The sequence below is a fragment of the Paroedura picta genome, chromosome 11, assembly GCF_049243985.1.
Source record: "Paroedura picta isolate Pp20150507F chromosome 11, Ppicta_v3.0, whole genome shotgun sequence".
NCBI classification, from domain to species: domain Eukaryota; kingdom Metazoa; phylum Chordata; class Lepidosauria; order Squamata; family Gekkonidae; genus Paroedura; species Paroedura picta.
Genome location: NC_135379.1, coordinates 20,060,021 through 20,083,061, shown reverse-complemented (window position 1 = coordinate 20,083,061; position 23,041 = coordinate 20,060,021). Strand labels below are relative to the sequence as shown.

The window sequence follows — 23,041 nt, the reverse complement described above, 5'->3', positions numbered from 1 at the left end:
CCGTTTACCCCCCAGCAAGCTGGGTACTCATTTTACCGACCTCAGAAGGATGGAAGGCTGAGTCAACCTTGAGCTGGCTGCTGGGATAGAACTCCCAGCCTCATGGGCAGAGCTTTCAGATTGCATGTCTGCTGCCTTACCACTCTGTGCCACAAGATGCTCTTGTTTAGAATACTACAGGTCTATAAAAGTATACCTAGAATATCAAACTGGTTTACATAATACCTTGTTTTAAAATTTTGATGCAGCCATCCTGGAATAAAAGCCACAAACCTAGGACTTTCTTACTTAATGTCAACATGCTTTAAGCAACAAAATCAACTAACACATACCCAGTTTAAAAATATTATTCTAATGCTAGTTTTTTATGTTTTTCGCTCCCTGAGGTCTAGAATGTTTTCCATTGTTCCACACAGGGCCATGGCTGGCTACATGGAGAGAATATGTGAACATATTCTTAAATTTCCTATAAACATTTCCCTGTTTTACTGGTATGGCTAGCCTTGATGTTTTTAGTGCCTTTCTGATGGATTAAACCACAACACTAGGTAATTGAAACCATTCCCCCAGTATATTTGGAAAACCGAATGGTCATGATTTTTCTTTGGCTGAACTAAATGTAATTTCTGCAGTGGCAAGGCATAGCAAAAATAACGTAGCTTCATATAACTTGTACAAAAGCGCTTATCATTTTTATATAGGCTCTACAATGGGTAATTATGTCATTCCACTGAAAACTTCCATGAAGAAGCAGAGCAATTTGTTGCCAACAGTCTTCCTGCGTTATTGTACTTTCTCAGTGCAGTCATGTTATTTCTCTTGCATCCTGCACTCTGCAGACTGGGCCAGTCAGGTCTCCTCTGGAACTGCACCCTCAGATCTAGATGCCAAGGCTTGGGAGCCTCAACAGGCACTGGTAGCTGGTACTGGAGTCAGGGAGCTGGCATACGGACATGGACCTAGTGCCCCCGTTGATCCTGCAAAGGATTCTGCCATGATCATGCCCAACGCTGGTTTCACCCGATTTTTCTAACTGCAAATAGGGGAGGCAAAGAAAAGCTCAGCTTGGATGTTACAGTTAAGCAGAAACCTTCCTCTCAGTTTACCTTCCCTGATGACAGAGCCTCTAGCCATGGGCAAACGTTATACCTTGAGGGAGAAGTTTCTTTTCATAAATCTAATATTTCTTCCTAGGGTAACATTTCACTTAGAATATATTACTCTTTCGCAGGTCTTGTCACTCTGATCTATGGACTTGCAGGTCCTTCTCTCTGGCTGCAAAGCCATCATGACAACTTTAATCAAACAAGTAATTACAACATGAGAATGAGCTCCATGCCCAACAGCATAGCCATTATGTATGGTATTCCTTCCTCCAATCAAGACAGTTCTCCTACAGTCTCCCATAGTTGTGGTCCCATCTCATTTCTACTTAGGTCACTATGCTAGCATCCAATCAGGATCAGCATAATTATTATTCTCCATCTAGTCCTGGATGCAGTGAGCGGCACAGACTCTGGAGGATGCCCAAAAGAACTGAACCTGATCCTTCAGGCATAGTGTAATCCCATTTAAGACTGTCCTAAAAACAAGCAAGCCATTTAAAATGAATACCAGTTTCACGCCAAGCTTTTAAAGACCTCTTACCAGATTTTTAATAAGGGAAACTGAGCTGCCTGTCCAAGTGGGCGTGAATTACAATGTTTTAGCTGTTATGTTTGTTTATAATTCAAGTGATTACCATTATTGTTATTGTGTTTCTAACTGGCTGTAAATAGGGGCATGCAATAGCAAATTATAATTTTAATTCTGTATTGGAAAGAAGAGAAGAACATGATTTTTTTGGGGTCAAACATCACAAGAAGGAATGTGCAAAAATGAATAAATAAATTGGACCATTTCAGATTTGGGCCAGATCTAAAGCACTCAAAGCACCCTTCCCGGGCTTGGATTCAGCTGAATCAATTTGTCCAAATCCTAAGCAATCTGGTGCCATTAAAGTAAATGGAAAATTTCCCTTTCAGTCTATTCTATGATCTTGGGGAGGGGGGGAGGGGTTTGAGATAGAGGCACCACGTTTGCAGTGTAGCTGCAGGATCCTTGCCTCAAAAGAACTACCAGATCTCAAAAAGATTGGACCAAGTGGTCCAATTCTACGGACATCCAAAGAGGATGCCCCATCTAGCCTCCATTTGTCTCCAATAGCGAGACAAGAACTTCTTCCCCCTCCCATTGGAAACAATGGAGGTAAAATGGGGGCATCCTTTTTGGGTGCCTGTAGAATTGGACCCCCTGGTCCAATCTTTTTGAAGCTTGAGGGGCCCTTTGAGGAGAGGCTCCTGCAGCTATGCTACAAATTTAGTACCTCTATCTCACCCACCCCGACCACGGAATAGACAGAAAAGGAACATTTTGGCTCCTTTAAACCTTAAACTGCTCTATCCCCAAATAGCCCAATTGTGTCCAAATTATAGTCTGGTGATTCAGCCAAGGATGATTAGTCCAAAAAGTGTTCGAATCACACATGACTAATCAGGCATATTGTTTTTAGATACATTTTTATCTGAGTTAATTCCTTTGCAGAAAAGATCTTGCAACGGTGGTGCATGTCCTGGTAATATCTAGATTAGATTACTGCAATGCAATCTACATGGAGCTGCCCTTGAAGACTGTCCAGAAACTACAGTCAGTACAGAATGCTGCTGACAGAGAGTTGACTGGAGTGGGTTGCAGGACCTTAACATTCCAATCTTGTTCCATCCATACTGGCTTCCAGTTTACTTCTGGGCTCAATTCAAGATGCTGGTATTGATCCTTAAAGTTCTGTCGGGCCAGCATACACTGAAGACCGCTTTATCTCTTATGAACCTACCTGTGCATTCTGGTGATCTTCAGAGTCCCTGCTTCAGTTGCCTCCACCATTTGAAGCAAGATGGGTGGCAGTCGAAGAAAGGGCCTTCACAGTTGTGGCACCAAAACTTTGGAAGTACTTCCCCATCTGCCTTTATTGGGGTCTTTCACCAGCAGTAAAGACTCTGTTTCATCTAGCATACCCCCAATAATGGTCACTGGTCTTCCTCCTAATGCTGTTTAAGTGTTTTTAATTGAATCATTCAATAATTTTAATTGTATTTTAATTGCTTAAATGTTAATGTTCACCACCTTGTGGACCCTGATTGGGTAGAAAGCAATATAAAAATGTTTTCAATAAAGAAATATGCCCTCTAATGCATCTCCCCAGAAATATGGATAATCACCACTTTGGGGGGAAAAAAGCAATATTTTGTGTTATCTGATTTAAAATATGGAAATTATGGCTATCTTTAAATTACTCTTGAACGTATGGGAATTGTGTCCTTAAAAGAATTAGGGGGAAATGCCCACTTTCTTACAATAAACCTATTTGCTGCATCTACTAACAGATTATTGAATTTTAATAAATATTTGCCTTTTTATAGCAGTGATATAGGTGATAATACATGTGAAAATCCCTTCCTAGTGTTATCATTTATCATTTTAAAAAATGACCGCAAAACAAATCTCTCCAAATATTTGTTTCCCTGATTGGATTCTGGATCCTAGGCTTGAATGTGGGAAATGGCCACGCTGTCTTTGCATTTTCTTCTCATTTTCTCCACAAGGGGGCAACATAGCATCTGCTTTTGCCTCATGACTCTGCTTCTATCTAACGTGCAAAAAGTATACAGCAAAATGTAGACTCTTACATTGACTCAGATCTAGTGATCTCCTAGTGCAGAACTCCCAATTGAAGAACAGGAAGTTTCATATGTTCACCACCTAAGTTTGTCGGCCTCCCCCTTTTTAGTAGCCAGAATAACAAGAACAACTTGCAGAAATACTCATTGATTCAAGGTGCTTGTTATCAATTCACCTGAATTGTGGCCCTGTATGGTTGCACCTGAATAGGTGGTCAACACAGACTTTCTTTCTGAATATTGGAAGTGCTAATCCTAGATTAGGTCATTCACAGACTGTAATGTTACATTCTATAAATAAATTAAATAACACTGGTGCAATGTTTTAAATATTTTCAGCCTTAATTTATAGATTGAATGGTTCAGAGGCTTCTGGAGATTATAAAGTTTGCAGTTTTATATGGGCAGTTCCATAGTGCATGTTGGAGACACCAAATTGCTTTAGTCCCATCCCTAAATGGACTGGATTTGGAAGGAGACTTATAGTAAAACAAAGAGAGAGAAATGGAATAAGGGAGACAGATAGGGCGGGGGGGGGGGGGGAGAGAGAGAGAGAGAGAGAGAGAGATGCGGGACCAAGCTTGTCTATATACTATATCATATATATATATGAACACAGACCGGTCATCACATATGCATCAGAACCAAATTCTGGAATTTAGAGCAGGACCGAACTGAGGAGACTATTCACAAACTGAAAAAATGGTATATAAATTCTTTAAGTAAATAAAATACATTCTTTCCTTCTTTGGCAGCAGAAATTGGACAGGCTGTAATTGAGACAAGGGCTGATATCGGAGTGAGCTGATAGTAGAATTATTTCTTTTCGCAGGGGCAGATTTCCTGTGTCCTGTGCATTGCCGGCATGATCTCTACCATCTCCAGTTAAAAAGAACAGGTGACATGGAAAATCTTTACTTGAGGCTCTGATGATCTGCCAGTGAGAGGAGACAACACTGACCTTGATAGACCTTGATAATAGCCTGCCATAAGGCAGCTTCATGTGTGTTCAGGTCTGCTGCTTTTTTCCTCAGCCAAGTTCTCATACTGAAAGCCACCTTTACTGTGGAGAATCAATGGGCTTCTACTCTCATCCTATGTGAGTCAAACTCCTCCCCTTCATCCTCTAAGCCAGGGGTAGTCAACCTGTGGTCCTCCAGATGTTCATGGACTACAATTTCCATGAGCCCCTGCCAGCAAACACTGGCAGGGGCTCATGGGAATTGCAGTCCATGAACATCTGGAGGACCACAGGTTGACTGCCCCTGCTCTAAGCTGTGCGCATGAGCGGCTGGTCATTAACACTGGAAGCCCCACCCAGCAGCGAACTACCCATCGCTCATGTTAGGATTATGAAAATACAAACAGCACAGCAGTTACTGTGTGAACATGCACTAATCAACAGCTACTGACTCTCTGACCGTAGGTCACCAGGACATGCAGAGAAGAAACACAATGTACAAGAAGCTGAAGCTGAAATTGGTCACCTTGTCAAGTCTTGGAGCCAGTCAAGAGTCTTGGCAGCCGTTTGGAGCTCTGAAAGCTTTGGTTTCTTTGAGTGAATTTCTGAAGAAGGCTGTGGCTGAAAAAAAAAAAAGCTTTTAAAAATGGCATTTTATGTATTTTCCAGCCATGGCTAGTTATTGGTTTGAGACAATTGTATTTTGTACTTTTTGAAACCACGTTTTTTTTTGGAAAAAGGCTCTCAATTATTGTGGTGGCTTATTAGCACATGTTCACACAATAACCGCTTTGCTGTTTGCATTTTGGTTACCTCTCCACTGTGGCTGTGTTTGTTATTCCAGTTTAAGATTACATAAACTCAGGATGTGAACTGTACCACTCTGTAGGGCTGATGAAAATGCAGGGAGGGAGGAGGGGTCAAGAACCATACCAGGTATCTGATTCGAATTAGAGCCGCGCAATTAAAAAAACCCAACAACTACAAATGCTTTTAAAATGGTGTTGGCAGGCATAGGATGGCCCAATGTCCACTGTCTCTTGGTAGTTTGGCCTTCAGTTGCCATGATTCATGTTAAAATCGAACCCCTATCCCCTTTTCTGTGTTACTATAGGAGTTCTGTGTTTAAGCATGTGGTCACAGCTGGCTTGAAAACCCTAGACTCATTTTTGGTGTCATTTAGAACTGTACATGTCGAAAGGGACCTATGGATATTAACATTTTAAAGCAAGTTAGCTGGATCAAATATGGATATATACACAAATGCCATACTTTTTATTTATCTTTGGAACAGGAGCCTTAAAAGCTTGACATGTTTGCTTGGACCATAAGTGGATCTACATTAACTGTGTTTCCTTTTGTTTGTTGAATTTTCCCCATGAGTAGTTCACAAAGCCAATGGAAATTCCCCGTTGGTGTTTTGAATCCAACAGCCACTTACTTTCTCTGCAAGAGACTGAAATCTGTTTGGGGTACCAGACCCATCACAATTTACAGTACAAAACCTACACCTACCTTACTTTTCTGCTTCCGGTGTGGGTCTCTTTATCTTCTGGGAAAACAAGCCCATTCAATTTCTAATTACAGATTGTAGAAAAGGTCAGTGAATCAGATGAGAAACCATACTGAACCAATATTGAACTGTTTTCTTCTATCTGATTTTCTGGAAACGGTTTGCATGGGTGGAAATTACATAGAGACAGGAAACAGGTAACAAAAGGGCCAGGCAGGCAGTAAATATATTTACTTGATATTTTGCTTCAGCAACCACAGAGGAAATCTGAGCAATATTAATTCCCCCCCCCAAGGGGTCCACCCAAGAAAACCTCTGTCATAAAGAAAAAGCCAGTCTGCAAACGATTCCTTGAAACGTGCCCTTTCTTGTCTTCTTATCAAGTGAAATTGATAGGCAGCTGCAGATTAGTTGACCTGAACATGATATTGGAACAGTAATATGGAGGGGGGGGGGGAATGAAATTCTTCCCTGATAATAGATTTTGCCTCTTTTAGATGCAGCCAGTGGGAACAATAAAAAAGACAGGAAGAATCCGCAGACTCCTGTATAGTGCAAGAGAATGTCATGTTGAGAAAGGGCATGTGCTCCCCACATCACCATTCCTTAATCTTCTCATATTTCCACCAAAAAAATCATATTAATCAAATCTGCTTTCAGCTTTATGAAAAGTGCAGCTTGAATGGATCACAGCTTAGGAGGAAACTGAATACAGACGAAAACCTTGGATAGAAATAATCCTAAAACTTTGAATAACTTTATATTACTGCTGCTTGTGGTCTTCAATAGCCATATCAATTATGTATCAAAGGAACTGTCAGTGTCCTCTGTGTGGGTATAGAATAGTCTATAATGGTACCATAGGAAACTATGATTAGTTATAGCTAGTGCAACTGATTATAAATACAATAATACAGGTAAGGGGTAGGTCAAGACATCCTGCAGTGGACCATATTGGGTCTCATAAAAGCTCTTCTTTGTATCTACTGTCTGTGTGGTCAAAAAAGGATGGAATGGTAGATTTCTCCAGCCATCTATATATTCACTGAGTGACCTTGCAGACATCATAGCCTCTTAACATAGAAGATACAGCGAAAGCCTGTGAAAATGGGGTAGAAAGTTTAATTCTGATTGATTTATTCTAAATCCAGTTTCCTTCACCATTCTATGGCCAATCACACACACACATCTTGCTGCAGATTTTCCGAGCAGTAAGTCTTAAACTTGATTTCGGATTTTGTGCCCACTGTACATACTATTCTTTTTCTTCCGATGCATTTATTCTACACCTGCAATACTTCCTTTTCTCCCCCCTCCTTGCACTTGTCTAAATCAAAGTGGGAACCTCACTTGTGATGTGAGAGTGACAACCAGTTATTAAAAAAAATTATGCAATTGTCTTCTTGCAGCTGGGCAGCAGGATCCAGCAAGTGCCTTCCATTTAAAGCCTTGTGGTTCAGATTTTGTGCACGTATTTTAGCATTAGCTCATTGAATGAGAGGGAACAGAAGGAACACAGATGGGGGGGGGGGAGAAGATGTTGAAACCGACAAGACTTTATAAAAACCTGACAAGCAGGTGCAAAGCCTTGTTTTCCATATCTCTCCCCCCCCCTACCTTGGGTCACAGGACTTAGGGTGGCTAAGAACATTCAATAAAACAATCTATACTGTAGTGTACTGTTCCCATTATGAGCCTCTTGTGGCGCAGAGTGGTAAGGCAGCCATCTGAAAGCTTTGCCCATGAGGCTGGGAGTTCAATCCCAGCAGCCGGCTCGAGGTTGACTCAGCCTTCCATCCTTCCGAGGTCGGTAAAATGAGTACCCAGCTTGCTGGGGGGTAAACGGTCATGACTGGGGAAGGCACTGGCAAACCACCCCGTATTGAGTCTGCCATGAAAACGCTAGAGGGCGTCACCCCAAGGGTCAGACATGACTCAGTGCTTGCACAGGGGATACCTTTACCTTTACCTTTACTGTTCCCATCTTTATTTTGTCCTGTTCACTTAATGTATCTCCATGTTGATCTTTCAGCATGCTTAACTGTACTTTTCCCTCCTGTTTTGTAGAATTTGTGAAACATATCTCCTGTTCTTCTACTATAGGTAAAGGTAAAGGTATCCCCTGTGCAAGCACCGAGTCATGTCTGACCCTTGGGGTGACGCTCTCTAGCGTTTTCATGGCAGACTCAATACGGAGTGGTTTGCCAATGCCTTCCCCAGTCATTACCGTTTACCCCCCAGCAAGCTGGGTACTCATTTTACCAACCTCGGAAGGATGGAAGGCTGAGTCAACCTTGAACTGGCTGCTGGGATTGAACTCCCAGCCTCATGGGCAAAGCTTTCAGACAGCTGCCTCACCACTCTGCGCCACAAGAGGCTCTATTCTTCCACTATAGTTCTATTTCTTTACACTCATTATTATAATAGTTCTTTTCATCTCTATGTGCAAGTTACAAGAATAATGCATTTAGACTTCTGTTTCTATTTCTGTTACTTTTTACTTTTACTCCTCATCTGTCTTCTGCTTCCCATCTAAGAAGTGTTGCAGAAAGCTCTACAACTACTTAGCCTATAGTGATGTCACAGCAATGAGAATTACAATTTTGCTCCCCTGTTTTCCCCTCCCCATCATATTGAATGGTGGTGGGGGAACAAGATTTGTGGTTGGTAGTTGCCTGCCAAAGTGGACAACTTGGCCAGCCTTCATAGCTGTTTCTCAGATATTCTAGTGTGGAATATGGGAAATACTTTTGTAGTTTGGTGTAGTGGTTAGGAGTATGGACTTCTAATCTGGTGAGCTGGTTTGATTCCCCGCTTCTCCCCCACATACAACCAGCTGGGTGACCTTGGGTTCGCCACAACACTGATAAAGCTGTTCTGACCAAGCAGTAATATCAGGGGTCTCTCAGCCTCACCCACCTCACAGGGTGTCTTTTGTGGGGAGAGGAAAGGGAAGGCGACTGTAAGCCGCTTTGAGACTCCTTCGGGTAGAGAAAAGTGGCATATAAGAACCAATTCTTCTTCTTCTTCTTCTTCTTCTTCTTCTTCTTCTTCTTCTTCTTCTTCTTCTTCTTCTTCTTCTTCTTCTAGTATGCTAGAGCTCATGTGCTAGGACTGGTGAACTGAGAAAAGGTTGCTCTTCTGACTTTCTCTGTTACCTTGACCCATGATCCATAAGTCTGTTTTACTTGTACTGCATCGAGGACATAAGTTTCAAATGAGGAGCACTCATATTTGGGGCTGCATTATAGAGTATTAAGGAGGCTCCTCCCTTTGTGCTTTACCCTGGAGCCTAGACAGCATCTTCCCAACTTTCACATTAATTGATATAGGGCAGAAAGCTTGATTGACAGGTAATTTTTTCAAAAATAGACATTAACAGCCCAGTCACTAATTAACAAACAAAATTACACACGCACATAGAAAACAAAAAACAAGTTGCATATTCTGTTACCAGGAATTCTTGGGGGCTCTCTGAAATATATCTACTTCCATCTTGTCTGCAAAGGACATCTGCTAATAGTCAGGAAGAGCATTAGAAATAGAATACAGCTATGACATTGCAGTCTTCAGACTGGAATGAAGGATGGGTTATGTCTACCCCATTTCCTATGGGGTAGAAGAAATAATTATTCTCTTTAGCAAAGCCTTTGCTGAAGTTATTGAAAGAGAAATTTTCTTGACGATCCTCATGATGTAATTTTACATTTTACTGTGCTCTTGCAAAAGTGACTGAAGTGGCTACAGAGATCATCTTTGTCTGTTAATGGGTCCACTTTATGCCATTAAAATGGCCATTAACTGACACAAAGTGCTGTAGGATTTTAGGGGCACAGTGAGTTTGAGGTTAGAAAATACAGCAAGGGAGAATTGTAAGGAAGAACAAATTGCTGGGAGAGTTAGGTCCAGTTCATATAGCAATTTGGAACTCCCTCCCCATCCCTGTTTGAGCAACCCATCCTTGGTTATGCTATTTTGTGTCAAACACTGTATTAACTAGTGGTGCAGGAATGCACTTTCCGCAGCAGTCAGGTTTGTAACTGAAATGGCCCCAAAAGCACAGTTGCCAACATGGAATCAATGAGCCACCTGTTTACACTGCACTCAACGATGGTGATACTATTGTGATACTATATGCCCAATGGTGATACTATATGCCCAATGATGGTGATACTATATGCCCAAAGACATGGAGAAACTTTGCAATATAGACTGTGTGAAACTGCCCATAATCATTAGATACTCTAAAATTTACAAAATGTCGTATATTCTCAAGCATCCACTACATCACTTTTCATTTTTCCAAATTCCAGAGCATCCACTACGTAGTTCCCCCACCTAGTTCTTCCTACTGGTGTCTGAGGTGCAGGGGGGCAAAACACCAGGGTGTTGGGTGGTCTCTCAATCTAGGGGCAAGCCTAGTATCCCTATTTGGAACATGCCCAGTTTTCTTCTCCTTGACATTAAAGGTAGAAAAGGTTATCAATGATTTTAGTAAATTAAGGGAGTTCTCTGTTTTAAGGGTTAAATGACCCTGTATAAAAGAAAAGGAAAAAAATCCACTTTGCCTCACACTCCAAAAGTTGAAGGAGGACATTAAAAAATAAAACAACCAAGGAGAATGTAGGAGTGAGGGGGTTCATAGCCCATCCGTCTCAGAAACTTGTTTTTGGATGATCACCTATAAAGATTCTAGTAGGTACCTGTGTTGGTTTGAAGCAACAGAATAAAATTTGAGTCCTGCGACATCTTTAAGACCAACAAAGTTTAATTTTGGGTATAAGCTTTTGTGTGCAGTATGCATGCACATGAAAGTTTATATCTATAGAGTGAAAAATTCCATGGCTAGTGTTACGTCTGGGATGGGGGGGGGGGCGAGGCTGGGACATGGGGTAAAAGAGTTCTTTTCAGTTCCCAGAGAAACATGACATCACTTCCATGTTTTCCCTAGAAGTGATGTAATATACATTCTTGTTTGTAGCAGACTGAGATTATGTTTGTAGTATCTTAACAAACCAACAAGAAATCCAGAGTAGAAGAAGAAGAAGAGTTGGTTCTTATATGCCGCTTTTCCCTACCCGAAGGAGGCTCAAAGTGGCTTACAGTCGCCTTCCCATTCCTCTCCCCACAACAGACACCCTGTGGGGTGGGTGAGGCTGAGAGAGCGCTGATATCACTGCCCGGTCAGAACAATTTTATCAGTGCCGTGGCGAGCCCAAGGTCACCCAGCTGGTTGCATGTGGGGGAGTGCAGAATCGAACCCGACATGCCAGATTAGAAGTCCACACTCCTAACCACTACACCAAACTGGCTCTCCAGTATAAGCTTTTGAGAGCCAGAGCTCCCTTCTTTTCATCTGAAAGAGGTTTTTCCCTGGACAATTTATAGGAGCCTCTGCAATATACATGAGACTGGGAAGGAGGGGTTGTGTGTGTGTGTGTGTGGGGGGGAAAGAAGTGAGGAAGTACCAGTTCTGATATGTAAGGCTGAACCAATTTCCATAATTTCCTCCCTCTGCAGATCCCTACTAGGCTCCTCCTGATTGTCCACTAATCCACATTTCAGAGGGTTCAGTAAATGTGAATCGCTGCAGCCGTCTCATAAGAAAAGGGTACTTAATTGTGTGCCTAGATACAGACCGTTAGCTGGTAATCCTGGCAACAATTGTGTTAAGGATATTGAGACTGGGAAGGACAGCCATGAAGGAACTGGAAAAGATTTTTAAGTGTAGGGATCAGTTGTTGGCAACCAAGATTATGATAATTCATACCATAGTATTCCCGATTACTATATATAGGTGTGAAAGTTGGAAAATGAAGAAAGCAGACAGGAAGAAAGTTGATTACTCTGAAATGTGGTGTTGGAGGAGAGTGACAAATCAGTGGATGTAGATCAAATCAAGCTTAAACTCTCCCTAGAAGCTAAAATGACTTAACTGGAAGCTTAGGCTACATTCTGAAAAGACAAGAGCCACTGGAAAAAATAATAACACTAGGAAAAACTGAAGGCAGCAGAAAGAGAGGAAGAGCCAACATTAAATGTATTGACTTCATAGAAGAAGAAGAAGAAGAAGAAGAAGAAGAGTGGGTTCTTATATGCTGCTTTTCTCTACCAGAAGAAGTCTCAAAGTGGCTTATAGTCGACTTCCCTTTCCTCTCCCCACAACAGACACACTGTGAGGTTGAGAGAGCCCTGATATTACTGCTCGGTCAGAACAGCTTTATCCATGCTGTGGCGAGCCCAGGGCAACCCAGCTGGCTCTCAGGTTGCAAGATCTTAGCAAGGCTATTAATGATAGGACATCAGTTCATAGGGTCACCATAAAATAGAAGCAAGTTGACAGCATTTAACACACACACACATACACAGGCATACCAGTACTATTATCTCCTGGATGTAAACATTAGTCTTAGACTGACAAGCCATGGCTACCTAAGGTTAACTGGTAAAGGTGGACTGGTGACCTTTCAATTCTATTTATTCTTGCCTTTCCAAATGTGCACTGAACTTTTCTATTGTTGATTTTCTGGCCTGCATTAGCTGCTGATAGTACTGGGGAGTATTGCCATAACCCCCCCCCCCCCCCGAGAATATCTATTTTAGTACAAGGACAAGGCAGGGGCTTTTTCGGAGTCAGGAGCAGGAAGCATAAACAATTCTTAGATTTCGCCCACATACACACTCGATACAATCAGAATTTTGTTTAAGTTAAAAGCAGAGACTTTATTGCTACTCCTCCGTCCTAGCACATGACAGCTCCTTTGCCCTTTCCCTGGCTTTTCTTCTTGGCTTTGTACACTATTCTGTTAAAACTACTTTCCTCTTATACAGGCCACCTACCAAAGCTAAGACCAAACTCGGCCATTTTCTTTCAGAGACTTTCTGTTTTCACTACAGCCAAGTCTGATTCCCCCCTCTCGATTCCAAATCCCTACGGAGGACTGCTAACCACACAACATCCTCACCACATGCTTTCCTTAGGATCTGTAGGTCATCAAAGCACTAGTATGCTGCACGTGTTGTTTTGAATTGCTGCCATTCACCCATTTGGTCACAGCCTTCCAGCACTGTAAAAAGAAGAAAAAAAGAAAAAGTCAATAGAGTTATTAAATTCTAATTAGGTTGGTTGGTGTAGTATTTCACAGTCTGTCAGGGAATGTGGTTCAAATCAGCGTTCTCTTAAACAACCACTGCTAGAGTTTTGACGGGACTCAGTAAATGAAGAAGAAACATTCTTTCATTCAGTTAGAGCAGGGGTAGTCAAACTGCGGCCCTCCAGATGTCCATGGACTACAATTCCCAGGAGCCCCTGCCAGCGAACGCTGGCAGGGGCTCCTGGGAATTGTAGTCCCTGGACATCTGGAGGGCCGCAGTTTGACTACCCCTGAGTTAGAGAATGCTCCTCTTTTTGAAGTCTACACATTTTGTAGATCTCTTTCTAAACCTCACCTAAAGCAGCATACCTGAAGCAATGTCATCAGTATACCCGAAATGGCACCTCACTTATTATGATTATGAATCTAGTTTTAAAATGTTGGTATCATGTTTCTCTGAACATTAATTTTGTAAAAAATCTGAGCACCTCTACACCAATGGCTACTCACCCCCTTGAGTCCCCAAGTTCTGCTGTTAGGTTTCTCACATGATGTGCAAGAATCAGAAAGATTTTTTTTCCTCTCACAGCTTCCCTCATATCTTCAGTCATTTGGAGACTTGAATTGGCAGCAAAAAGACAATAGGATTAGTGAGATACCAGAGGGACCCTGTGAATATATGTTTGGCATACCAATCAGGTCATGGCTCTGAGACTCTGAAACATCTATTAATAAGCAGGTTCATAATTCATATCATTTCTCAAATGGGGAAAAACAGAATTGTGGGATCAAAGAAGAGGCACAATAACATTTTGTTCTGTTTAGGTTTAAAAATCCTCCAGTATAATCAGTCTTTAGCCTAATTACTTTATGTGAGAATTCTATTCAAAGCTTTGGTCTATTTTTAACTAATAAAAAAGGAATACAATAGGGACATCTGGGACATATACTGCTGGTATCTAAAACTGTGATAGAACCACTATATTGACAATTCTGCAGGAACACAATCGAATCATCAGTTTAAAATTCAAGATGGCATTCAGCTAGTCTGGTCTCCAGAACTGACCTCCTGTCAGACCCATCTATGACATGAAAGTAGCACCATGATAAAGGACCAGCTTAGACAAAAGATGTGGGAGATGAAATTGAAAAGCACAGAGAGAGATGAGGTGGCAGCAGCATGAGTAGGTATGCATAATAGTTCTAAGAGATAAGTACATAGGATAACAAATAGAGAGTGATACGTGCTCTGATAAGGAGGGGGAAAAATGGAACAGAGTGTACATAATATAGCCAGACACAAAGAAGGCTATTGGGCAAAACACTGACAGCGAATCCCAAAGCATGATTAGTTGACAACTGGATTCCATATACCACAGGTATTCTAAGAAACTCAGTACATGAGCAAAAGAGGCTGATTGGTCACAGCTACTCAGGTAGATGTACAAAAGTTTGACTTATCAGTTGAGGGGAAAAACCTAATGGTTACTCCCATCACTTTGGGGGAAAGTGCAATTTGGAAAGTGACACATAAACAGTTCTTTTGCAAAATAGTGCAGTGGGCACTGTGTTCTCAATCAGTTTGAAGACTGAGTTTTTATTATTTATTTATTTGTTCCATTTTTAAAAGTAATTTCCCATGAATTATTCTTTAGATGGCTAACCATTTCCAGGATACAATGGAGGAGAGGAGAATGTTCGTGTCCCTATTGGGAAGAAAAGAAGGGTATAAATGAAGTAAATAAGATCATTTCCTATTTATGTAACTGAGATAGCCTGGTAAATGAATAAAAATACACAGCTACACTTAGATCAGCTACAGTTCTCTTTCGAACTTTAATTTATATTCTACAAACTTTTAAAACAAAAGCAGATAATTAGATCAAGAATAACAGAGAGAGAGACAGTTTTAATATTTTACCACCTTCACACCTATGTAAACACAGGGACTGGCATGCCATTTTTATGACTCATTCTGTTTTCTGTTGTTTGAGTGCTCTCTGGTTTGACTCCCAGATGTGGAAGAGAACTAAAAGAATGGAACTATGAAATGAGAAGGGAACAAAGACTAAACAACATTTCTCTGGACCCAAAATGCAGTCCCACCATTATATTCCGGTCATGACAGATAACACAATGGATTGGATTCTGTGATTCCCTTTGTTTCATTCCAGTGGGGTAGCCATGTTAATCTATCATGATGAAACAAAACAGAATTCCAATAACTCTGTAAAGACTGTCAACATTTACTGTAGTATCAGCTTTTGTAAGATCTCTTCAGATATAATAAGAGGCATAAAGCCCTTTACCTCAGTTTTACAGAGAATTACAGAAAGAGAAAGGTAAACAGAGAGAGACCTAATATAATAAACCAGGTGCAATTCTCTGTGTGGGAATCTGAGCTGCCTGGGTAGTTTAATAAATGATGGGAGAGGTTTGAGGTTCTAACCTCTCTCACTTTTGGAAGAGACAAACAAAAGTACAATAATGTAGAGTAAATCTAATTATGAAAGAGTCAGTCTGAAGCATGAGAAAATTTACTGACATCAGTAACAGATTATGGTATGATACTAACTATTAAGAACTGTCTATTGAAGAAATAAGGGTCATCTTGGGTTAGAAGAAATTATGAGTGAGGTATCCCAAGTCTCAGTTTAAACCAGAGTAGTAGAAGGTGTACAGTTTATCTGTTCCAGTGCAGCATTTTTGAGTTGTATGTTAATTTGGGAAATGTTTTTCTGTAGAACAATGACTTTCAGATCTCCAACAATGTGTTCACCCACTGTTTTTTGAGTGTTACAGTTTTCTTATATCAGATTTATGTTCAACCAATGGCCATGCTTCTCCATTATTGTTGGTAAGATGTTGTTGAAACTGGGGAGCTGTCTGGCTTCTCCCCAGTCTGTGAAGGAGAAATATATTTATCCAACAGAGGCTATAGGTCGTTGTTCACCAGAGTGATTTAAATTATGATCTGTAAGTGACAACTAGTGGGGTTCTGTCGCTGCCTTCCTTGGGCATGTCTCATAGAACGCTGCATTTGGGTACCATTCTAGGTTTGTTGATCTGCTTTAGTAAGAGCCTCTTGTGGTGCAGAGTGGTAAGGCAGTGACATGCTGTCTAAAGCTGTCTGCCCATGAGGTTGGGAGTTCGATCCCAGCAGCCGGCTCAAGGTTGACTCAGCCTTCCATCCTTCCGAGGTTGGTCAAATGAGTACCCAGCTTGCTGGGGGGTAAACGGTAATGACTGGGGAAGGCACTGGCAAACCACCCCGTATTGAGTCTGCCAAGAAAACGCTGGAGGGCGTCACCCCAAGGGTCAGACATGACCAGTTGCTTGCACAGGGGGTACCTTTACCTTTTTATGATGCTGTAATCTAAAAATGCTTTTGGGTTGCCAGGTCTTTCCTGGAAACCAGTTGGGGATGGGGGCACTTTCTGGGAGACTCAGCTGATATAATTTCTGAGGAAACCTGGAACAGATGCTCTGGTATTTGGGCAAACATTCTATGGTAAATTTGGCTATTACCATTGAGTCCCCCCCCCCCCGCAGTATTGTACTTATATTGCCAATGTAACGATATCCTATTTGGGCCACATTGGAAGTAATGTAGATAGATCAATGTAATGTCAGCTGTGGTGGGAGACCCCTGCCTCCAGGGGGTCTGGTTCCCTTCTGCTAAGTCTTCCTTCAAGGGAGAAAGACTTCTTCCAATGGACAATAACTTGTTCTTATGGAGAAGCTTCTTTGTTAAAGGAAATATTTCTCTGTTGGAGGAAGACTTTGTGGAAGGGGGACATAGGATCCAGCTTACTGGCAAAGAATCACAGGATTTGACTCCAAACATTTTATTTCTACAATTACATCAATAAACCATGTAGTGACAAGTAAGGGACTTACATCCTGGATCCCTGAGTTCCTGTAAGGGATTGGGATCTGGAAAAAGACTTTAGATCAATCTGCCTTATCCTGAATCAGGCCATAGGTCGTTCTAGCTCAGCATTGTCTATTCTGACTGGCAGCAGATCTTCAGGGTGTCAGGTAGAGGTGGGGTCTTCCCAGAACATATCTGAAATTCTGCAATCAGAGATGTCAAGGACTGACAGTAAGACCAGAAGCATGCCTGAGGTAAGGCAAAAGACATATAAATCCAGAATTGTAATTGCAGACACAAAAACAGGCTTTCTGTTGAATTCCTGGCACACCTACACTTTTGATTTTTAGGGCATGAGATGATAATTATAGTATGATATGGATAATAAGTAGATATTGCCCCTACGCGTGACACTGGGTCCCTTTGGGCTTTGCCCTATATGTAATTGGGAAGAAGTCTGAGCTTTATAAGAGCCAAATCAGTCGCCTTCATGCTGAGAATGATGCTTGTTTTCATGTCAAAGCTGAGTTCAGGCTTCATCTCCTTTTGTTGCAGAGAGAATAATTTTCCTACACTTAATTCACTCTCCTTAAATTCTAAATATGAAATGGGGCAGGGGGAAGGAAGAGAATTATAGTTTAAGAAGACATGGAAGAAAGTGATTATTTTAAAGCGACAAATCTAAATAGGTTTCCAAGGTTTATAAGCACAATAACTTGTTACTGGATTTTAAAAGGTCAAACCTCTAAAAATGTACAGAAGCAATAAAACTCAAGTTAGAACACCAGAGATATAAAACCCAATGGTTTTTACAGGCTTAGGCTTGGAATTTAATTTGGATGAGATTTTTTTTTCCAGGCATACGCACAATTTCCTTAACAAATATAGCATTGGCTTCCCCAGAATTTGCTGCAGAAGCAGTTATGGGTTCTCAAAACATTGTAGTGCTGTTTTCATTTTTAAATCATTTATTTATAAAGATTTCCCCCCCCCAAAAAAAGTGGTTTTATAATTCTATATAAGTGAACAACAATCAGCTCACACATAAAGACAAAACATCCACTTTAACAAGATAATTTATTTATATTTGCCATGCTTATAAATTAACAGAACCCCCACAAAAAAACAAAATGATCCAAATATATCTATTAAAAACAAAGCATTCAAAGCAATAGATGGCATAAAAACATAAATATTGGTAGATTATAGTAACATCATTTGAATTACAGCAGATTGTGACCCATAATGAGGTGTAACTGATCTGATCCTGTGACCCATAATGAAGTGTAACTGGGCTGATCCTGCGTAGAGCAGAGGGTTGGACTAGATGGCCTGTATGGCTCCTTCCAACTCTATGATTCTATGACTTATCTACAGAACTTCACCTGTCTTCTTCAAGAGGCACCAAATGAGAAACGTGACCCTCTAAGTGAAAAGGAATTTCCCAAAGTTGAAATGATTACTTAAAAAGGTCTTCTGACAGATACCAGTCTTACATCCACATATGATAATATTCTAAGTAAAGCTTTATAGAGACAAATGCTTTCAGTAAGTTTTCTGTATGCCTAGTTAAAATGTAATAAACATGTCAATCAACTTTAAAAACTATAACATCGAGAGAGCTCTTCAGCACTTAGGTGGAAAAAGCACTTTCCTTTCAGAAGTGGAAGAAATGAGTGTGAACACCACCCACTTTCTCCTCTATGCTTGTCTTAACTGCAGAACTGGGGGGGAGGGGCACAAGCCTCTCAGGTGTAATGCATCAAGGTACACATGCTTTCTCTTGTGAGATATTCAGTTATATGGGTCATTATGGGTCCAAGGTTGTCTGGGCAACCTGCTCTGACACTAGCCAACCCCTGAAACCAAGCCAGCACTTTGTCACCTCCAAGAAATTGTCACTCTGAGTGAATGTAGCACAACTGTGCTGCATTTGGGGATGAGGGGTAGGGGAGTCAGCTAAAGCAGGTCATTAACCAAAATGAAAGTAAAGGAGTCAGTGAAATGAAGAAATCAATCTCATTATTTATTTATTACATCATGATTAGTTTAATTCTTGTTCTGACTAAAGAAAAAAATTAGCCAACTCCCTCTTACTCTAAGGGTGAGAATATGGAAGAATCAGGATCTGTACCTGTGGAATGTCCATTTGAACAACTGGGTTATAATCAGAGCCAGCAGGAGATAAAAGGGACAAGAATACATTTGTCTCACATCTCTGATGTTTCCTGAGCATTGAAGATGGAGGGAGAGATTAATAGCTTGGGAGAGACAAAGAAGTGCTCATTTGTTGGCACAATGATGGATGGTTCTGACTCCTGAGACATATTGCTGCAGGATCAAGGAACTGATGAGTTCTAACACCTGGGTTTCAGTCATGATTCAACTAATTAGGCTGATAAAAGGGAAACAGAGCAGAGTCTGTGGAAGAGCAGCCTTTTCTGTGTGGGAGCAGCGTTTTAGCTCACCTTGCTTTGCAGTCCAAGTCTCTTGGTAAACAGAGTTTTGCTTGTGCCTTATTTGATAACTTTGTACTTGTTTTTCAGAGAGGAACCTGTACCCTGATTCCTTGCCTTGACTGTGAACTTTGCCCCCCTGGTCCTTCCTTCTTCCTTTGCCTTGAACAGAACACCTGGCTCCCAGACCTCTGTGAACTAGTTTGCTAATTCTGCTTTGCCTGATGCCTTAATTCCTTGTAATTGCCTCTGTGCATCCCATAGCTCCCAGGCAGAGTAAAAGCATCAGGTACTGACCTGAACGCAACATTTGATTTATTACCACTATCTCTGTGTGTTCCAGAGACAGACTTGGTAAACACCAGGCTTAGCCTTATCCTCGACAATAACATTTTCTTCATCAGACTGCTCAATACAGTTTTTCTGCCATCAAGTCACAGCTTACATGCCAAACCCCTAGGGCTTTCAAGGCAAGAGATGTTCAGAGATAATTTGCCATTGCCTGCCTCTACGTCACAGCCCTGGGATTCCTAGGAGATCTCCCATCCAAATACTGGCTGGGGCTGGCCATGCTCAGCTTCCAGTGTCTAACGAGATTGGGCTAGCCTGGCCTATCCAAGTCAGTACAATACCAATACAATACTGCTGATAAAATCTCAAATAATTGTAATGTTAACAAGAAAGCTTTTAGGTTGTAATATATGCCAAAGTCCAGCATGGCATTCTTATTAAATATAATAAGACTGTAATTAAAGGCATATGTCAGGAAGGAAAAGGATTTTTTTTCTAAAAAGAAAGCAATTATATATTTTACATAGATCAGAGTGACAAGTTATGGCTGTTGCCAAATCCATGTGCAACTCCAGCTGTGAATGCATTTGCCAATAAAGAGATTTTCCTGCTGGTATTGAATGCCAGATGGAACATGGTAGAACTCTTCCCTGTATTCTGGAGCTTAGTGTGATCTCCTTTTAAAAATGTATCCTGGATCTGATTGGTTCCTCAAAACCCAGAGCTCTACTGCATTCAGGATTCCCTCTTACAAGGAAGAGTGATGTCAAGGGTATGCCTTCCAAAATTTGATAGATGGACTATTTATCTATAGTCACCCTAAGTGCACAACAGAACAAATTGCTTCCAGAGCAGTCCTGTAGTAAGCCCTGCCAAAAACCCCGAATAATACTTGGTTGGATCCTGAAAATCTGTTCTACTAATGATGGTAGTACAAGTTGTTTCTTGTGTCATTGTACTTCTCTCCAGTACAAGTTGTTTCTTGTGTCATTTGGAAGACCCCATATGTGGGAAGAGAGATCCCAGTCAGTGAAGAGCATCCCTAGCATCCAATTTACTATCTTCAAACCCCATATTCAAGTAGCAGGCACCTGAAAAGTTGTCACCTATCTGGTACCCATAATTCAGTTCACTTGAAAATCAAGAAAGGATGTCATTAGTGAAGGCAAACACTGACACGTGGAAAGGAAACCAGCAGTCCACAGATGCACAGTTCTCCTTTCCTCTACTTTATCCTTATGCCAACATGGTCTGTTAGACTAAGAGAATGAATGGCCCAAAATTAGCAAGAACATTTCAAAGTCAAGTGAGCATTTGAAGGTGGATTTCCTAGATCCTAGCCTGACACCATCACCATGGTACTCCTGCCTAGGGGCTCAGAACAACTTACCAAAAACAGCACTCACCAAGAGAGGCACAGAGGAACAGAATCCTAAAAATCCACCCCTTCCATTTCTATTCCCCAATGTAACTATGCCTAACAACAATCTGCCAGTATCAAATGCCTTCTGAACAGCATTGCTTTGCAGCATTTCCTAAACCTTTGTTGGGTATGAGACTTCCTGACCTTTTCTGAGAGGGTGCTCTAGAGAGGCTGTGTTACCACCCAATATTTAGGGTTGAACTGTTAATTAATTGCTTCAAGAAACTGGCCTAAGTATTAAGCCCTTTGGCCCAAGTACTTTCCGTTCCTCTTATGAAATCATACACAGCAAATCACCCCACTGTATCCTTTGTACCAATATCCAATCATCTCTGCATTCCAAAAGGAATGCAACTACGAGATGTATATTTTACTTCCCCATAAATATTTGGTCTGAAGTAATGTACCGTTTCCCTGACCTGGATGGTCTGGTTAGACCAATCTCAACAGATCTTGGAAACTAAGCAGGGGTTGGCCCTGGTTATTTCTTGGATGAGAGACCACCAAAGAAGTTGTGGGTTGCTACACAGAGGCAAGCAGTGGCAGACCACCTCTGTCTTTTGCCTTGATAATCCTATGAGACTCCGCGCCACTTTATACACACAGAATACTCTTCTTGGGAATGGAGGAGAAATCAAGGAGAGTGTGACTTTGAAACGTGCTTTGGAAATGCTTAGCATTTTCTACCGTAAACTCTTTCCCAATAATCAACACAACTTCAAATACTATTTTATTGCACCAGGAGGAGTCACCCGTTGCAGAGTAGGTTAGATATTATTTAATTACTAGAAGATAGAGACAGAAATGAGGAGGTGCTGAAAATGCTTAATCTACTTATGTTATTATCGAACAAGGGGTCTTGAGAGAATACTTAACATATTGAACTGATTCATTCAGGATTCATTAACTGGCTGGGCACATAAGAACAACAAATATAATAGTGACACCATTACTTGGGCCTTTGCCAGCCCGACATCCCTCCACTCATGTGGAATTGAAATGACTGATCCTAATGTTTTGTCCTTTGGGAAGGAATTGCCTCGGCTTTCTTAACCCCTCCTTTTTTCTTCTATGAAATTAGAGAATGGGAAGAAGAGGAGGGACCTCTGCAGAAGAGGCAGCGACATATGACCTGGGGCTGGAGGCAGGAAGTGATCTAATAAACCTCTTCTCATATTCTTCTGACTGCTTGATGGCATCTGACGAAGCCCCACCTTTGGGTCAATTTCTAAGCCATGTCATCCATGGAGGATGTTGTATATATACACAGCTCCAGATGTTTAATTTCCTCAAAAGTCTCTTGGGAGGTAGCTTGTCAAAGGCTTGGCAGAAGTCACTTCAGTGAAGTAACTTGTCTTTTTTCTTCTCATGCATCTTCCCCTGTTTTTCTTGACATATTAACATCCTCGTTGATTAAAACCTGAACTAAAACTACACATAGCAAGTGCGTCTAGTAAAGATGTACCACAGTTTAAGGATGCTTAGTATTTGTAATGATAATATGTATTAATACTGTAACAAAAATAACATTTTCGAATCTTTATTGTTAATCTCTGCAGGAAGAAAAATGGGTTTCCCTGAGGGGGGAAAGGTAGTATGAGGTAAATATGAATTACTTTATCGAAATGCAAGACTGATTGGAAATAAAAAACAAAGGTTATCAAACTTTATGGTTTTGCCCAGAAAAAGCAATATTTTTACTGTGTGTTAATT

At 41.1% G+C, this 23,041-nt stretch overlaps 1 long non-coding RNA gene across 1 annotated transcript in view; it reads left to right on the top strand.

Moving 5' to 3' along the window:
* The first annotated feature begins 4,543 nt into the window (after positions 1–4,543).
* Positions 4,544–23,041, top strand: part of LOC143820143 (uncharacterized) — a 36,594-nt gene continuing 18,096 nt past the window's right edge. Inside the window, exons 1-2 of the long non-coding RNA XR_013225255.1 lie at positions 4,544–4,614; positions 14,940–15,021. This is a non-coding gene — a long non-coding RNA (uncharacterized LOC143820143). The remainder of the gene's footprint in view (positions 4,615–14,939; positions 15,022–23,041) is intronic.